The sequence below is a fragment of the Entelurus aequoreus genome, linkage group LG04 (genome assembly GCF_033978785.1).
Source record: "Entelurus aequoreus isolate RoL-2023_Sb linkage group LG04, RoL_Eaeq_v1.1, whole genome shotgun sequence".
NCBI classification, from domain to species: domain Eukaryota; kingdom Metazoa; phylum Chordata; class Actinopteri; order Syngnathiformes; family Syngnathidae; genus Entelurus; species Entelurus aequoreus.
The window spans coordinates 52,973,562-52,983,951 of record NC_084734.1 but is presented as its reverse complement, the minus strand read 5'-3'; positions in this window follow the sequence as shown (position 1 = coordinate 52,983,951).

Here is a 10,390-nt window from a genome sequence, read left to right as displayed (position 1 = left end):
AACTTACTACACTAAATCTTATTCTAATAAATATAAACAAAAAATCACTCAAAAACTTTGAGGAAGGAAGATCAATAAGGAAAAAATTATAACTCCCCACAGCGGTTGAAAAAGGCTAAATAACAAAAGTCGCTCTGAGGGAGGAAAAAGTTAACTCAAAATTACAGCTTGAACAATACTGGATACACGGACGTAGTCGTGGGACGAGACAAGGCATGAACATGAACGTGGACGTGGACGCAAGACAGGCACGAAAGTTCGAGACAATCTGGCACAGAACAAGGGGAGGCATGGGCTTATATGGAACATGAGGGTAATGGGAAACAGGTGGAAACAATCAAGGGTCAGGGATGACGTCAGACTGGTGACACAAGAGGAAGGGCCCGTGATCTGAAATAAGAGGAGTTGCTTTTCAAAATAAAACATGCAAATCACAAGACAGAAAAAAACAAGACAAGACTCTCCTCGCCGCGGTGTGACAGTACCCCTCCCTTTAGGGCCGACACCTGACGGCCCAGATTGTCCGGGATGGTCTCTATGGAAATCCTCAATGAGGGTGGAGTCCACTATATGCCGAGAAGGCACCCACTGTCTCTCCTCCGGTCCGTACCCTTCCCAGTCCACCAGGTACTGTCTGCCCCGGCCCCTGCTGCGAACTGCTAACAACTTCTTTACTTTGTAAACAGGACCGCCCTCAATCATCTCGGGTGGTGGAGGGGACGTGGTGGCTGGAACCAGCGGGCTTACTTTAACGGGTTTCACTCGACTGACGTGGACGGTTGGGTACACACGCAGGGACCGGGGCAGACGGAGACGTACAGCAGAGGGTCAGATGACTCTGGTGATAGGGTACGGACCTATGAATCGTGGTGCTAACTTTTTGGACGGTACTTTGAACCGCATGTCTTTGGTCGAGAGCCATACTCTACGCCCTGGCTGATATGCAGGAGCGGGTCTCTTCTTGCAATCTGCTGTCTTCTTCATACAGGTCTCTTTGTCGGATCAGCACCTGACGAGCTGCTGCCCAGATGCGTCGGCAACGTCGGACCAGGGCATGTGCCGAGGGGACCGATACTTCCGGCTCATTGTCTGGAAAGACTGGAGGTTGGAAACCATAAGCACTTTTGAACGGAGAGAACCCTGTGGCCGATGTAGGTAGTGAATTGTGTGCATACTCAACCCAGACCAGGTGTTTGCTCCATGTAGAGGGATTCTGGGACACCAGGCACCGGAGGTTGGTTTCCAGTAGCTGGTTGAGGCGTTCGGTCTGGCCGTTGGCCTACGGGTGATAGCCTGAGGTCAGGCTGGCCTTAGCTCCTATGAGTCTGCAGAAATCCCTCCAAAACCGTGATACAAACTGGGGCCCCCGGTCAGAGACCATGTCTTTCGGGAAGCTGTGCATCTTGAACACATTGTCCATCATGATTTCTGCCGTCTCCTTGGCGGAGAGCAGCTTAGGCAAGGCAATGAATCTCACCATTTTGGTGAAACGGTCCACCACTGTTAGGATGGTGGTGTTACCTTGAGAGACCGGGAGCCCCGTGACGAAGTCCATGGAGATGTCGGACCACGGTCTGGAGGGAATAGGTAGGGGCTGCAATAGACCCATACGAGACCCGGATGATGTCTTGTTCCGGGCGCAGACCGAACATGCCTCCACGTACTCCCGAACCTCCGGCTCCATGGATGGCCACCAAAATCGCCGGGAGATGGCGAACATCGTTCTCCGAACTCCCGGGTGGCATGAAAGCAGGGAGGTGTGAGCCCAATGGATCACCTGTGAGCGCAACCCAGTCTGAACAAATAAGCGATTACCTGGGCACCCACTAGGTGGCGGGGTTCCACCATTTGCCTGCTTCACCTCATCTTCTATTTGCCAGGTAACCACTCCAACCACACGGGACAGTGGAAGGATAGATTCTGGTTCCTTGGCAACAAGCTCGGGGTCGACGCATTGACGTTTTGGGACCCCGGCCTGTAAGAGAGAGAGAAAGAGAAGCGTTCGTTGGAGGCATCCACCTCTACCACAAACTGGCGTTGCGGGTCTGGCATGGTGAGAATAGGAGCCAAAGTGAAGCGCTGTTTGAGGTTCTGGAATGCACTTTCAGCTTCTGGAGTCCATCGGAATTGTACCTGAGTGGAAGTGAGGGCATGGAGAGGAGCCGCTATAGCGCTAAACCCTCTTATAAACCGCCTATAGAAGTTAGCAAACCCTAGGAACTGCTGAACCCTTTTACGGCTATCAGGAGTGGGCCAGTCGGTAACTGCACTAATCTTGGCCGGGTCCTTCTGGACCCTTCCCGGAGCTACTATAAAACCCAAAAAAGAAATTGTGTTAACATGAAACTCACTTTTTTCTGCTTTGACATATAAATAGCCAATAGTCTTTTAAGGACCCTAGTCACGTGCACTTGGTGGGTCTCAATGTCTGGTGAATAAATTAAAATGTCATCTAGGTATACATACACAAATTGATCAAGGAAGTCTCTGAGTACATCATTTATCATAGTTTGAAAAACAGCGGGTGCGTTGGTGAGTCCGAATGGCATGACAAGATATTCATAGTGTCCACTGGGAGTATTAAATCCAGTTTTCCACTCAACCCCCTCCCTTATACGGATCAAGTGATAGGCATTACGAAGATCGAATTTAGTAAATACCTTAGCTTGTTGAAGTTGGTCGAATACTGATGTCATGAGAGGGAGGGGGTACCGGTTCTTTATGGTGATGTCGTTGAGTGGACTGTAATCGATGCATGGTCTCAAGGATCCATCCTTTTTGCCCACAAAGAAGAATCCGGCACCCGCTGGTGATGAGGAGGGGCGGATCAGCCCCGCTTTTAATGAAGCTGTGAGGTATTCCTTCATGGCCGCCCTCTCTGGACCGGAAACAGAATACAGGCGACCTTTGGGTATGGTGGACCCTGAGATCAAGTCAATGGCGCAGTCGTATGGACAGTGCGGAGGAATAAATGATAAATGATAAATGGGTTATACTTGTATAGCGCTTTTCTACCTTCAAGGTACTCAAAGCGCTTTGACAGTATTTCCACATTTACCCATTCACACACACATTCACACACTGATGGCGGGAGCTGCCATGCAAGGCGCTAACCAGCAGCCATCAGAGGCAAAGGGTGAAGTGTCTTGCCCAAGGACACAACGGACATGACTAGGAAGGTAGAAGGTGGGAATTGAACCCCAGTAACCAGCAACACTCCGATTGCTGGCACAGCCACTCTACCAACTTCGCCACGCCAACTTCCCGAAGAGACATGGCTTTGGTTTTACTGAAGACTTCTCGTAGCTGGTGGTAGCATGGGGGTACAGAGTTCAGGTCCGGGTACTCAGATTCTGTGGTGGGGTTTGCAGAAAACAGGTTGAGTTGCGCTACACTTTTTTGTGTAGCGCCGATGAAACAGTCATTAATACAGTCCTTTCCCCACGCTTTAATTTCACCTGTCCTCCAGTCTATCTGGGGGTTGTGTTGAATCAGCCATGGTAGTCCCAAAATCAAAGTGTGTGAGGCGGCTTTGAATAGATATAAGCAAATCTTTTCCTCATGGTTTTTTATGTATATGCGGATGGGTTCTGTGGTGTGGGTAATTGCAAACAATTCCTTCCCATCAAGAGCTTTCGCTCTAAAGGGTCGAGCTAATGGTTCAGATTTGATCCCTAATTTTGCAGCTAAAGACCAGTCCATCAAACTCTCGTCTGCCCCTGAGTCAATAAGCGCCCCAATGTTTGTGACTGTGTGATGTTTTACCTGAATCCTGGTGAGGGTGTGCCTAATGGGAGTAGTAGTAATTTGTTGACTCACTCCGTGGGTCGTTTTTTTGGACAGGTGGCGACGAGGTGGCCCGGCTCCCCACAGTAGAAACACCTTCCTTCCAGCTGTCGTCTCTGGCGTTCCTCCTGTGTCAGCCGCGCTCTCCCCAGCTGCATGGGATCCTCACCTTCCGCCAGGGGGCTGGGGCGACTTGACTCGGATGAAGCGGTGTAGAAATCCGGTCCGTGTTGCGTCTGATAATGTGCCGCTCCTCCCGTAGTGGTGGTTCGTACGCCCCGATGTCGTCTGAGCTGCGTAAGTCGGTTGTCGGTACGAATGGCGAGCGCAATGAGCTCGTCCAACCCAGCAGGTAAGTCTAGTGGAACAAGTAGATCTTGAATAGGTACGGCCGGTCCTTTCAAAAAAGTGTCATAAAGAGCAGTGGAGTTCCACCCGCTCTCTGCCGCTAGCGTGCGGAATCGGATGGCATAGTCACAAACCGAGTCTCGACCTTGCCTCAGTCTGCTCAACTCCTGTGCCTTCTCTCGGTTATCGGTGACAGGATCAAACGTCATTCGTAGTGCCGTCTGGAAATCTGTGAGTGAGTTGCAGATGGCTGAACCTCTGCCCCATTCGGCGGAAGCCCAGGCCTTGGCTCTACCCGTCAAGTGGGAGATCATAAAGGCGATCTTCGCTCGTTCAGTGGGGATGGCGTGAGGATTAAATTCAAAATGGATTGAACAGTCTATCATGAATGCTTTGCTTTGTCCTGTTTCACCTGAGTAGGATGCTGGAGGTGCCAATTTACTTCCGGCCCCGGTGAATGACGTAGGCGGTGGGTGGGCAGGTACGGGTGCCGATGCGGCGGATTGAGGAAGTCGCAGGGCCATCTCCTGCAGCTGGGTGGTTAGTCGGGCCTTATGCTCGGCCATCGCCGTCTGGAAATCCTCTTGGCGTGAGAGGCGGGTTTCCTGATCCTGGATGGCGGCGGAAAATTGTCCTTTCTCTGCTGAGTCCATACTGGCCAGATTGTAATGTCAGGCTTGGACAAAGGAAGGGACTCAGATGCAGAGATGGGGGTTCTAAATAAGGCTTTTATTTGGAAAAACTCTAACCTCCAGAGCAGAGAATATTCAATCACTATGAGGTACAAAAACAGATAGCGAAAAACGTTTCCAAAAAAGGGAAAAACCGAAAATCACTCCAAAAGGAGGAACTACAAAAAATAAGACGAACTATAATTAGCACCGGATCTGCTATAAAAACTTTTAACAAAAAGCGCTCCAACAGGAGGAAGAAAATAAGGACTATCAAACTTACTACACTAAATCGTATTCTAATAAATATAAACAAAAAATCACTCAAAAACTTTGAGGAAGGAAGATCATTGTCACGACTAGGTCCTTGGCGTGGATTGTTTTTCCGAGGTGCAAAGCAACTTGACTGGACACGGCTTGGAGGTGAGTACATTATTTAATATAAGGACAATAAAAAGGAATAAACAAAAGGCGCTCACAGAGGAGGTAACAAACTTGGCTATGAAACAAAAGACATGCACTTGGGCATAAAAACTATAAACATTAAATCAAAACTTACTTGGCATGAGATGAAACAAGAACTATGGTAAACAGGTGCAGAGCATACATTTGTGTGGAGAAGGTGTGATGTCGCCAGGACGAACAACAGAAACAGAAAAGCTTATATAGTGACATGATAAGTGAAAACAGGTGCGTGACTAACCGTGAACAGGTGCGGGACATGACAATGTGAAAACTAATGAGTTGCTATGGAAACAAACAAAACAAGGAAGTGAAACCAGGAACTAAGGAAGTGTCCAAAAAACAAAACAGCACATGACCAAACAAAAACATGAACACAGACATGACAATCATTAAGGAAAAAATTATAATTCATCACTGCGGTTGAAAAAGGCTAAATAACAAAAGTCGCTCTGAGGGAGGAAAAAGTTAACTCAAAATTACAGCTTGAACAATACTGGATACACGGACGTAGTCGTGGGACGAGACAAGGCATGAACATGAACGTAGACGTGGATGCAAGACAGGCACGAAAGTTTGAGACAATCTGGCACAGAACAAGGGGAGGCATGGGCTTATATGGAACATGAGGGTAATGGGAAACAGGTGGAAACAATCAAGGGTCAGGGATGATGTCAGACTGGTGACACAAGAGGAAGGGCCCGTGATCTGAAACAAGAGGAGTTGCTTTTCAAAATAAAACATGCAAATCACAAGACAGAAAAAACCAAGACAAGACTCTCCTCACCGCGGTGTGACAGTTTGGGGGTTTTTTTTATCGTGTTGTATAACCAATTCAGCACACATACTTTCTACAAAAAGTCAATTTTTATCTGCAACTGAAATGAACTGCTGGCTTTGTGCACAAACAGCAGAGCGAGAAAAAGCGTGGGCATTCACACTCTTCCTCAGCACGCTCGGAAACATCCCTGCATCACGTGACATCACGAGGATGTGGTTGTCAGGTGAAATGAGAGATATTCCAAATGTGGGATGTGTGGGTGTTGGAGGGCTTTAAAATAGTAACACGGCACATGCACACATTGAGCGCACACACACACACGCACACACACACACACACACACTTGCACACACGCAGGCACACGCAGACACGCACACACACGCAGACACAAACACACACACACACACACACACACACACACACACACACACACACACACACACACACACACACACACACACACACACACACACACATCCTGGTTATCATTTGGAATGGGGACCAAATTTTTGATCATGACTGATCAGGTACTCAAAGCGCTTTGACAGTATTTCCACAATCACCCATTCACACACACATTCACACACTGATGGCAGGAGCTGCCATGCAAGGCGCTAACCAGCAGCCATCAGGAGCAAAGGTGAAGTGTCTTGCCCAAGGACACAACGGACGTGACTAGGATGGTAGAAGGTGGGGATTGAACCCCAGTAACCAACAACCCTCCGATTGCTGGCACGGCCACTCTACCAACTTCGCCACGCCGCCCCCTTCAATTTCTTACGCACACTTGTTGTTACATATGTTGGCCAGAAGGGGAGAACTTCAATTTTTTACATACACTTGTTATTTCATATGTTGAACAGAGGGGCTGCACTTCAATTTTTTACACACACTTGTTATTTCACCACCAGGGGTGCAAATGAGACATTCTCTATTAGATGCGATGGTTTTCCGTATTGGGACCATGATTTTGTTCCTAACCTATTCACCGGTCCTCATATGGAAGGTACTTTTCCTTGTTGATGTCTCAAGAAGGGTAGAAATAGAACGAACACACACACACACACACACACACACACACACACACACACACACACACACACACACACACACACACACACACACACACACACACCTGACAATACCAGTAAGTACTTTGAATTGTAATCTGATTAGTTATTACAAATTAGTGACAGATCATTCATGTATTTATGTTACTGCCACCTTAACTAATTTTTATTATAAAATGTTATATCAAAATAATAAATATATTGAATGAAGAATTTAGAAAAAGAGTGTTTTTGTGACAATGTGGTATGATGTTATTTTAGCTTCCAGACATATTCACACGGAATCTTTTTAACTTTTACACTCAATTCCAACATTAATATCCTCTCTCCAATGACACAACACTTTCTCATTCTTAACCAATCACGTTAAGACGCAATGTGTTCACGAACATGGGAATTCTGAACACCTCTCGACACAGATGTAAGTTAAAGCTGAGTGTATTTGCTGCTTCAGGTGTTCTGTTGAAAAGAGCTATCAGTTGTTATTCCTTTTTAAACGGTGATAAAAAAAAAAAAATATGTAGAATAGCATTATTTGCGTCAATGTGAACTTCCTCACGATGTGTCTAAATGCTTACTGGTCAGACAACACAATGAAATAAATATAATTTTAAAGAACATGGGAAATAGATGACTCCTGGTTAGTTCATTAGTACAGTAACACACCAGTTGAAAAAAATCATTACTACGTCTAGAGTGTAGGCAGTGCTGTTAAGTTTATTTGTCTATGAGAATGAGTGTAGAATGTAGAAACTTTGAGACATGATGCAGCTGACCTGATAATAAACTAGTTTGAGAAGAATGTTTTTGTTTCATTCATAAGACTACTGTACTTTTCAGTTTTGTAAATATCAACACTCATCACAGCAATATTTAGCATTTCCTTTAGTAACTGTGCAAACTGATGTCAAAAAAATGGTGTCAATGTACAAACCCCAAAACCAGTGAAGTTGGCACATTGTGTAAATTGTAAATAAAAACAGAATACAATGATTTGCAAATCATTTTCAACCTATATTCAATTGAATATAGATACTTAACGTTCGAACTGGAAAACTTTTTAATTTTTTGCAAAAATTAGCTTATTTGGAATTTGATGCCTGCAACATGTTTCAAAAAAACTGGCACAAGTGGCAAAAAAGACTGAGAAAGTTGAGGAATGCTCATCAAACACTTATTTGGAACATCCCACAGGTGAACAGGCTAATTGGGAACAGGTGGGTGCCATGATAGGGTTTAAAAGAAGCTTCCATGAAATGCTCATTCATTTACAAACAAGGATAGGGCGAGGGTCACCACTTTGTGAACAAATGCGTGAGCAAATTGTCAAACAGTTTACAGTAAGAACAACATTTCTCAACGAACTATTGCAAGGAATTTAGAGATTTCTCCATCTACGGTCCGTAATATCATCAAAAGGTTCAGAGAATCTGGAGAAATCACTGCACGTAAGTGGCAAGGCTGAAAATCAACATTGAATGCCCATGACCTTGGATCCCTCAGGCGGTGCTGCATCAAAAACCGACATTAGTGCGTAAAGGATATCACCACATGGGCCCAGGAACACTTCAGAAAACCACTGTCAGTAACTACAGTTTGTCGCTACATCTGTAAGTGCAAGTTAAAACTCTACTATGCAAAGCCAAAGCCATTTATCAACAACACCCAGAAACGCTGCAGGGTTCGCTGGGCCCGAGCTCATCAAAGATGGACTGATGCAAAGTGGAAAAGTGTTCTGTGGTCTGACGAGTCCACATTTCAAAATCTTTTTGGAAACTGTGGACGTCACGTCCTCCGGAACAAAGAGGAAAAGAACCATCCGGATTGTTATAGGTGCAAAGTTGAAAAGCCATCATCTGTGATGGTATGGGGGTGTATTAGTGCCCAAGGCATGGGTAACTTACACATCTGTGAAGGCACCATTAATGCTGAAAGGTACATACAGGTTTTGAAGCAACATGTGGTGCCATCCAAGCAAGGTTATCATTGACGCCCCTGCTTATTTCAGCAAGACAATGCCAAGCCACATTCTGCACATGTTACAACAGTGTGGCTTCATAGTAAAAAAAAGTGAGGGTACTAGACTGGCCTGCCTGTAGTCCAGACCTGTCTCCCTTTGAAAATGTGTGGTGCATTATGAAACGTAAAATACCACAACGGAGACCCCGCACTGTTGAACAACTTAAGCTGTACATCAAGCAAGAATGGGAAAGAATTCCTCCTGAAAAGCTTCAAAAATTGGTCTCCTCAGTTCCCAAACGTTTACTGAGTGTTGTTAAAAGGAAAGGCCAAGTAACACAGTGGTAAAAATGCCCCTGTGCCAACTCTTTTGCAATGTGTTGCTGCCATTAAATTCTAAGTTAATGATTATTTGCACAAAAAAAAATAGTTTCTCAGTTCGAACATTAAATATCTTGTCTTTGCAGTCTATTCAATTGAATATAAGTTGAAAAGGATTTGCAAATCATTTTATTCTGTTTTTATTTACCATTTAAACAACGTGCCAACTTCACTGGTTTTGGGTTTTGTAGATGCACTGCATGACCGCTTCTAAAATTCCCATAAAAAGTGGTAAGTATTTCCTGCATGTTTGAAAACATAGCAAATCGGCAGAGGAGCATGAGAACATGAATGTGCATTAAATGAGTGTCTCCGTGGTGATGCCCCGTATAATACACGCAAAATCCTCATTTAAATAAGGAAGTCTGCACCACTTTACAATTGTACATGCAGTCTTAGTAAATCACGCGCAACACACCCACTAATAGTACACGCTGTTTTATAGATTGCTAATGCTGTTTAGCGCGTGGTATTTGGATCTTAGTAAATCAGGCCTAGACTGTAGCTAATAACCAAATTCCCTGAAGAAGTGTTACTACTGTGTTAGCACAGGAAAAAAGTGTTTGAGCATGATGGAGCAACGTGTACACATGATGCTCCCTTCACATTTATGACTGCCCCCTCATTTATGCCAACCGGCCCTACATTCCACCAGGTTTTATTTACCGTTTGCAGGAAAAGCATGCACTCTCCAAAAAACTTAATAAAACAAAAATAAAGAGGTGCACGGCAAAAAGTGTACTTAAAGAAAAAGCAAAGCCAGCAACACTCGTGTCCTTCTAATAGTTTTAATTCAAACTGCGCAGGCGCTACCAAACACAGATCGGTTGGCCGGCATACTGACGAAGACATTTTCGAAACCGGTCTGTGTTTGGTAGCGCCTGTGCAGTTTTTTATTATAATTATTAGAAGGACACGACCGCGACCCCGAA